General features: G+C 31.6%; 1 long non-coding RNA gene across 1 annotated transcript in view; it reads right to left on the reverse strand.

The window, feature by feature from the left end:
• LOC124423937 overlaps positions 1-10,000 on the reverse strand; it is a 15,671-nt gene that overhangs the window by 1,573 nt on the left and 4,098 nt on the right. Inside the window, exons 2-3 of the long non-coding RNA XR_006942198.1 lie at positions 1,540-1,649; positions 1-428 (exon numbers count right to left, since the gene is read on the reverse strand). The exon at positions 1-428 is cut by the window's left edge and continues 76 nt beyond it. This is a non-coding gene — a long non-coding RNA (uncharacterized LOC124423937). The remainder of the gene's footprint in view (positions 429-1,539; positions 1,650-10,000) is intronic.

Raw genomic sequence — 10,000 nt, forward strand, 5'->3', positions numbered from 1 at the left:
GGCAAGTAAATTATGCCAGATGCATCAACCGACGCATTTATATATCGTTCTTCCTTCCTCTCTCGGTTATCACCTTGCTTTTCTCTTGTCTCACTTTTCTCTTATCCTTCCCTTTTCCTTTTTTCCTTTTTCTATCTTGAATTAATAACCTTCTTTTTAGCACCTCACAAACAAGAGCACCCTAATACATTCGTAACGTGACACTTCTTCATCAACTAAAATTGACCTTCGGATCCGCCACATTCAGGAAGGTCACCTAAAAAAACCTTTCCCCTTCTTTCGATTCGAAAATACTTGATTTTCTTCGTTTGATATATATTTCACTAATATCGTAGGGCCTATAAATGTTCCCGTATATTGATCATCTTGTTGTTTGTGTTCCCGATAAACCTCCTCTGCTTCACCATATGACCACCTGCCAATCTAACCTGTTAGAAAAGATAACGGTATTACTACTTACTTATTTTTATTATCACACTGAAGCTTATCACTAACCGAAGGTCTTTACGATAAGTCCCATCATTTTTTTTCTTTTCTTTTCTTTTCTTTTCTTTTCTTTTTTTTTTTTTTTTTTTCAATTTTACAACATCTACAGATGTATATAACTCGGACAAAGTATAGAAACTTAATAGAAGTTAATATTTTGTAAATTTATCGTGAAAAAATTTCTTCCCGAAAAAAAAACCAAAAGAAAAGAAATAGAACAAAAAAAACGATGAAACAAGTAAAGTTCCAATGATAATTGCATTTTCATTATCGTAATTCGCTATATAAGCTCATAATCATTCGTCAAATTCGACACATTAAAAGCGTCGCTATTTATAAATAAATTAATATAAATTAATAATGTTTTCTATGTTCGTAATCATACGTATGTATAACTAGAAAGAGTATCGGGAGCTTTTCGAATTCGTTTATAATAGTAAAGGCGAGTGTCGCGATCGAGTTAAATCAATCGAGTCGAAGAAATTAAGTTCAATAAAAGTCGAGACCCTCATTGAGCTGGCGAGGAACTCGTAAGTTTCTTCTTGGTGAAGGAGCCACGTTTTTATACCAATGAAGTTTTACGCGTTAATTGAAAGATGACACAAAGTCTTCTGAAGGAAATTTTTAGATAACTGCGTAATCGTCGGAGAAGTTGAAAAAAAAAAAGAAAGAAAAAAAAAGAAGAAAAAACACCAAGAAAGAAAAAACTTGAGGGAAGAAAAAGAACAAGAATCTCTCGGCTTTCGATTTTCGCGCCAAATAACAAATATAAATTTTCTCTCGACAATATTATCGAATAAATTTTTTCTGCGTGACATCTACGTGACTACGTGACGTCTATTTTCCTTCCTTGTTATTCAAAAAAAAAAAAAAAAAAAAAAAAAAATATATATATATATAAAAAGAAAGAAATAAAAGAAAAAAGAAAGAAAAAAGGAAAGAACTATCGAGACATGCGAAGTGGCAGCGTTCCAAAAAAATTTCGGCAAATGTTAATTTAAGCGAATGATAAGTATTACATATACACACATATAAATAATAGATTATACTCACACTCATCGGGTACAAGCTGTATTTTTGCTCTGACAGCCTGGAAACTTCCTCAGACGCCTGGCCCCTAGCCGACGACCGTGACAGCCATTAACCGGACTCGAAGGATAAACCTAAACGAGACAAAAAATATCGTGGTATTAATAAAACAAGTCGTAGAGTTCGCGTAGATTACGAAATAAATTATTCCACGTATGTACATACACACACACACACATCTATATATATATATATACGTATACATGAAATAGGTTCGATTTATTATAACTAATTCATACAACTAATATCGATTTTAATCAAAAAGAAGAAAAAGAACGCATAAAATCAAAAGAAGAATTTTAGTAAGGTCATCTTTCGACTCGAAGAGAAGAGCAAAAAATTTCTCTTTTGCGAGTCTCCACAGAGACAGAAAGAGCTAATGTATCGTTACTCTTAACAAGATAAAAAAAAAAAGAGAGAGAGAGAGAGAGAGAGAGAGAGAGAGAGAGAAAGAGAAAATATTCCTTCACTTCTACCGGGTGTCTCGTCGCACATTTGCATCTCAATCGCGCTACGCGCTAACGTCTCCCTTGGCAACCGGTATGAATTTTATTCCACTCTCATATTTCTAGCCCCATTGTACCACACGCTCGTGCTCTTTGCTATCAATCATCTCGACTGCCTGCTACCCGCCATCACCTTCGCTACCTTCTTCTTCTTTTTCTCCTCCTCCTCCCCCTCCTCCTCCTCCTTTTACTCCTTCTCATCCTCTTTTTCTTCTTCCAAGGTTATATTCTAAAACTTTCTTCGATACGAGGAAGAAGGAAGATTCGAAAGGGATGAAGAAAGCGACGAACCATTCTTCCACTCTCGAATTTCCAACCTAGCTAGATTCTCGATGTTGCCGCGGGTCTTCCTGAAAGACGCTCGAAGAAAGAAAGAGAGAGAGAGAGAGAGAAATAGAAAGAGAAAACACGTCTAGACATCGAAAATCTTTCACACCGAAAGCTTTCCTTCCACGCGTTTTCCTACTTTTCCTCCTCTTCTTCTTCTTCTTCTTCTTCATCTTCTTTTACTTTTTCTTATACTTCTATTCCTTCGCTACGAACTCATCCGTGGAAATCCAGACCGATAGTTTGTGACAGCTGTCGAGTTGGTTGTCGAGAAAACACGACGAGAATGACGAACAGTCTCATTCGAATATATTTATTTATTTTTTCTTATTATCGGATTCCTCGACAACGAAAAACTTTGTTCGGTTTAATAATAATAATAATAATAATAATAATAATAATAATAATAACAATTTTCAATTTCAATTTTATTTTATACGATAATCGTTTAATTATTTCAAACAGTATTTCTTAGTTTTTAAATGAAATCGACTTATTGCTTTGTCAGTCATGTTCTATTAAATAGTTAATTATAATTTTACAATTAACGCTCAAATGAAATGCAAATAATAATAATGATAATCATTTTTATTATTATTATTATTATTATTATTATTATTATTATTATTATTATTTTATTTTACAATTATTTTTAGAAACTCGTTTTCCTTCGTCGTTCATGTTTCGATGATTCAATTGTAAAAAATTAAATCATAAAATATTATCTGGTATAATGTTTCATATCATTATTTCAATACTATTCCAAATCCTTAAATATTTTATAACATTTTGTTCCGAAATAGACTTGGATGTTCTGATGGTCCATTGAACGAGACAAACGAATCGCAAGGGATTAATTTAACAAATTGATTTCACGAAATAATACGGACTTGCTGATAGTCCATTGAATGAGACAGACGGGATCGTAAAGGATTAATTTCGTAAATTGATTTTACGACGACAACCAACTGTAATTTAGTTTCCGTTGTTGTTCTTCTTCTTCTTCTTTTTCTTCTTTTCTCCTCCTTCTTCCTCTTCTTCTTTTCCTTTCGTTTTATTTTTTTTTTTTCTTTTTTGAAGTTATCCAACCAAACATAAACATATCCTATTGCATTCCTTTCTATTTTATCTTATCCCATATTATTTTATTCTATTCTTTTTCTATCGTCTATCAAAAGGCAGAAAAATTTGAAAGACGTTTCTTCAAGTACCTCGTCTCGACATCGACGATATTTTCAACGAAAATATACGTTCCTCTCTCTCTCTCTCTCTCTCTTTCTCTCTCTCTCTCTCTCTCTGTCTGTCTGTCTGTCTGTCTGTCTCTCTTTTTCAAACTCGACAACATCAAGTTTCTTCTTCAAGAAAAACGAAGAAGGATAATTTTCGTTTTCGCAAGGAGATCGTCGATCACTCGCTATAAACGTCGCCGAGTTGTCCTTTTTCGCAGGACGATACGCTGCCCTCCTTAGAAGGTTCCAGTTAACGCAAGTACGTCGACCTCGAGACGCGACTCGATCGATTGTATATCACACGGAGACGTCCTGCTGGTATTAAGTTTCTCTCACAACAAACGCTACAAGCGCTGTTGAAAAATATTTACATATTTCCTTTTCTCACGAATTCTGTATATAATAAACGATACATTGAATAGGAACGATTAAAAAAATAACGTTTAAAAATAACTCATAAGAAATGACATTACTTTTTTTTAACTTTCTTAAAAATAATACAAAAATAATAAAAATTTAGAATATATATATATATATATATATATATATATATATTTTCAATAATTTGTAACGTTTTGATTAAAATCGACATACATTCGTTAATAAGAAAAAGAAAAAAAGAAAGAATTATTGATCATCCTAAATCCTTATTATTTGAAATGGACCAAAAGAAAAGGAAAGAAAAAAAAAGAGAGAGAGAGAGAGAGAGAGAGAAGAAAAAAAAATCAGATATCATTACAAATATAACTACGTAAAAGGAAATATCTATATAATCTTATCGTATATTTTATTTCGAGAATCAATTGAAAACATACCAGAAGATCTATACGATTTCTTCGGAGATAATTAGAAAGGCTTACAAATGTAAAGGTACCTCTCACACCGAACGAAAAAGTTAAATTATTTGGAACGTAGCCGAATTTAAAAAATCGATTCCACGTCTTCGTACTAGAAACGGAGAATGAAAGAGATAGAAATAGAGAGAGAAAGAGAGTAAAAAAAAAAAAGAAAGAGAAAGAGAAATAGAAATACGGAAGACACTTTGAAGAGGCACGATTCGCGTGAAAGCAACGGTTCGACTGGCTCGAGCCGTCCGTTACCCTCAGAGCTAGTCGATTCTCATCGCTCGTTTTCTGGTTGCTACTCACCTACCTATGTAACTACCTCCTACGTATGTAAGAATATATACAAGGTGTCCAAAAAGATTTGTGCAATATTTGAGAAACGTATCAAGGTGATCCCATAGAGCAAACATTTTTAATAAATATCAATTACCGTTCGGACCAACTTACGATATTAACCCTTTTGCACTCGAAATTTTTTTCCATTCATATTATCAGCAACTCGAAGCAATTTTAATGAAAAAAATGTTATTATTTTTTTAATTGTTTATGAATACAAATGTCTGCTGTTATCGAGAACATAATTATCCATGAGCCGCGACCGTCATTTGTTACCAAAAGTGAAATATCCTATAAATAGTTTTTACGACTTGTTTTTGTCATTATGTTAAAAATTCAAAATTATTTGCATTGTCTCCGTAGCCCTCGAGTTTGAAGATAAATTTTAAATGGCTCCGCTCCGGAACCCTCGAGTGCAAAGGGTTAACTTATGAAATTGATCGTTTATCATAGAATACATTAAACAATATCTACTTTAGCCCTTTTGATAGATCCAAATTTGATAAAATTGCATCGAGAATATAATCTAACGCAATTAAGTTTGTTTTTTCCTTTTTTCTTTTTTTCTTTTTTCTTCTTCTTCTTTCTTTATCATTTAATTCAACTGCTATAACAAAAACTTATACATTTATAAATAATAAAAACTTTGTATCCGCATCCTGCTGATGAATCGTTCCTCTTCTCTATATATGCTACATGTTTTAGTGTTTTACAAGAAAAAAGAAAAAAAAAAAAATAAATAAATAAATAAATAAACAACTGCAGAAAGTTGTCCAATGGGAATCCCTCGATACGTTCCTGAAGTATGGGATTTAAAACTTTTGGAACAGCCTGTATATGTGAAGAGAACGCGAAGGAGAAATTACAGAGAGACTTACCTAGAACGCTCTCGACAACAAACTGCAGAGCAGGAAAAATATGTATTATACCTGCGCGATTAAGAGTCGCACGGAATTCCTGGTAGGATCGATAAACCACGAATAAACGAGCCAGAGATTACAAAAATTCAATAAAAATCGTACATTCTCTCTTTTAATGACGTCGTATTTCTTTTCTTTTTTTTTTTTTTATGATATACATCAATGAAATGTGACGATTATAATATAAGATAAAATTCATTTTTTCACTTAGCTTAGATTTCACTTTCTCAATAATTGTCACAATCGAAATTGTTTCTCTTTTTCTTTTTTTTTTTGTTTTATATAATAAGTCTCTCTCTCTCTCTCTCTCTCTCTCTCTCTCTCTCTCTCTCTCTCTCTCTCTCTCTTATTCTCTCTGCCTGTCTCTTTTTCTACTTATACATCGTTTATACGCGATATAAGCATAACCCAGCGAATCTTTATCGCTTTTTCGGAATACAAACGACGTATGATAAGTCGTAAACACTCAGGATACATTACAAGTATGTACTCACACATATTTCTACGTTCATACTACTTAAGAGGTTATAAGTATGGAGTTAGTATTTACACATACAAACACAAAGGACACATAACACACAAGCTCCGTACGTAAAATGCGGAATAATTCGTTTATATATCGCGTGCAACGGCCTCCTATTTCATCGGTACCATCCTCTATCATATTGGCGTATCCCATCGCGTAACCTTTGAATTAAAATTTCCATTCCATATTAGAGTACATAGAATACGCGATCTCACGACTCTATAATAAATTTTTAACCCGTTGACTAGAACGGATGATGACTCAACATATTGTTAGTCGCTTCCATTAAAAATATTTTACGATGTTTATTCTCTTTTCCTCGACGTTCATAGAAAGACAGACAGAAAGAGAGAGAGAGAGAGAGAGAGAGAGAGAGAGAAAAGACCATTACTTTATAGCTATAACTGATAAACGTGAAATTTAACATGATATTAACATCTTTTACGAGATATAAATTTTAATGAAACAAAATGTGTTTATATTAGAAACAGAAAAGGAAAAAAAAAAAAAACAGAAAAAAAATCCTATTACCCGGTCGTTATAATAATTATGTCATAATTAGTCAACATGATTTTACAAAATGCAATTATCCGGCTATCGATCTATATTCTCACTAAAGGCACGTCATTTCGCGTTTGACACGCGATTATGCTGAATTTCGTAATGCATAGATATTTTCTCGAAACTGTTATAAAGCCTTTAACGCTAAACGTGCAGGTTAAAATAAAATCGATAACGTTCTTAAAAAGTTTTTGTTGTATGCGTCATCGGATCGATAATACCACCGTGTTGCTCTTCTATTTTCTTGTATATATATATATATATTTACGATGTTTTGAGGAAAGAAACGAAAGCCGTATATGAAAATTGCGTGTCTAATCTCAAAATAAACAACATTTCATGATACTATTTTCAACGAAAAGTATTCGTATACCCGGAAGTTCGCTTACGTCGGATATACGTATCTACGAATATCGTAAATCTTTACTCTAAAACGTATATACTATATGAGTAAAAACAATATATATATATATATATATATATATATATATATATAGTGTTCAATATAAAATTCGTGAAATATTTTTCTTTACAAAAATTATTAAAAAAATTGATAATAATGTTTCATAATATATAACAAATAAATTACATTATATCCTATATAAGGAATGAAATTTTTTAAAATAGATCCAATCGGTATTAACTTTATCTCGCGTGTGTATTAGTTACGATCTTTATCGATTTTACTGGTCGCTACGATATCACGATTTTTCGATATTGAAAATCCTTATCGTTATCTCTTTAATTTTCCTTGAAAATTTTTTAACAATTTTTGAAATATTATCATTCGCCATTTCTGTGAAATATTTTCATCGGACTCGTGATAATAAGTTTTTAGTCTCGGCTTCTTCGAAAACTTATAATAAAGGAGTCAATTAAATTTCGTTGAAAGAGAGAAAGAGAGAGAAAGAGAAAGAGAGAGAAAGAGAGAGAGAGAGAGAGAGAGAAAGAAAGAAAGAGAGAGAAAGAGAACGAGATAGGAATAATGCATGAGAGGAAATATGATGCGCACCATCCTCGTCAAGCCTTTACTCATCGCTCGATGCCTTTAATTATATTTAAATTAAAATCCGTGCGTACCAAGTGTCCGAACTTATAAGAAGCTTCAACCGTGTCGTCGCCATATTCCTCTTAAAGCGCAAAAAGGATTTTGTAATCCTTCTTATGAGAATTAAATAACGCGCAATTATAAAACGTGCTTTATGGAATATATTTGTCGAATATAGGAAAAATTATTATTACGTGTACGAAGTTGCTAACAACAAAGTAGAAAGAAGTTTTTAACTTAACGAAAGGAGAATCTAACGAAGAAAATTCTACGATGCTTCGACGAAGTATCGACAAGTTTACCGTAATATTTCCTTTTTATAATCCTTTTTATATCCTCGGAAAATTTTTTAATCGCTTACCTTCGACTTTGCCCATAAGTCGACTTTTATTCGCGATTTTAATTAATTACGCTGACACTTTCAATCGATCCTTATTTTTTGTTCCAACGAATACAAACATATATTTTCTCTTTTTCATAACGTTTCACTTACGATAATTACGAAGTTATATTCATATATTTAAATATATATATATATATATATATATCGATAAGATGGAGGAAAAAAAAATCGTGTGAACAAAACAAAAGGTGAACAAAAAAAAGAAAAAAAGAAAAGAAAAGAAAAGAAAAAGAAAAAAAGAAAAAGAAACAATCAAAAAGATATTAATCACGTCGTTGAAGTTACATTATAACGTAATTCCCATATATATTTTTGTATGTTCAATTAAATTGCACGATTGAATACCGAAGTACGAGAGATTAATTGTAAAATAAGTTTCTCTATCTTTCGATCTTGTAAAAATTGTCGATATCGAATAGATATTTTCGAAGTGTGACGTTGAACAAAGTTAAAGCTCTCGTATTTTTGCAAAGGGAACACGTACACGACGTCGCATCGCTCGAAAAGAGAGAGAGAAAAAAAAAAAAAAAGAAAAGAAGAAGAACATGGTTGATTCTTATTCGTTTCTTTTTAACGATGGTCGAATAACGCCAAGAAAAGAGAACTGGTGAGCTCACGTACGAGAATCCTACGATGGTTTCCTATCGATCGACATTTCTCTCTCTCTCTCTCTCTCTCTTTCTTTCTTTAATTCTACGTACATACGTCACGTGCAGATCTACGATATTCGACTCCAAAATCCACGGATAGAACCTTCTGAAAATAACCGAGACCGACGACATTACTTTTCTCTCCCCCTCCCCTCCCACCTCACTTCTCTCTTTTTCTCTTCTTATGAGAATCGTTTATACGGACACACCTATATAAAACTTATTATATATATATATATATATATATATATATATATATATATATATATATATATTTACATATAGGTGTGTCAACAATTCTATATATATATATATATATATTCTCACTCTCTCATTCTCTCTTTCTCTCTCTCTCTCTCTCTCTCTCTTGCGAGCGAGCAAGCACGGACGAATTAATAAACTTTACGCTTTTCTTTTCTATTTATTTTTTATCTTTTTCCTCATAGAAAAAGTATTTGTACCATAAAAAAAAAGTAATACAGTTTCTGAAATAATTCAAGCTCAAAAATGTTTAAAATAATTAATGAATAAACGATAACGTTTTTACGATACAATCGTACAAGAAAATATTCAAACACTGTTCGTTATTTTATAACTTTATTCGGACCGAACTAAATGGTAAACCTTTTCTAAATTTTTCAATACATAAGAACGAAAAAGTATGAGAATACTTTCTATGTAAGTAATATAATGAAACACATATAATGAAATATGTGTATGTAAAGGATAAAGAAAAGAGAAGAAAAAAGAAAAAAAGAAAAGGAAAGAAATATTCTTTTGTTGCAATCCAAGATAAAAGTTTAAAGATCTATAAATATATTAAGTCTTCCATTTTATAATGATCTCAATGATCTCAATGATCCTTCGAATAAACTCGGACTTATATCCGATAATGATAAACATATGAAAACATTGAAGAATCTTTGTTTATATTATAAAAGGTAGAAGTTGCTTTGATTGGAAAAAAAAAAAAAAAAAAAAAAAAAAAAGATGTATCGTAAAAAGTTTTTATCTGGCCATTATATATTGTTGACAAATACGCGATGAAGAAATGAAAATTTGTACATTTCGTAT

This window comes from Vespa crabro, chromosome 4 (assembly GCF_910589235.1).
Source record: "Vespa crabro chromosome 4, iyVesCrab1.2, whole genome shotgun sequence".
In the NCBI taxonomy this organism is placed as follows: domain Eukaryota; kingdom Metazoa; phylum Arthropoda; class Insecta; order Hymenoptera; family Vespidae; genus Vespa; species Vespa crabro.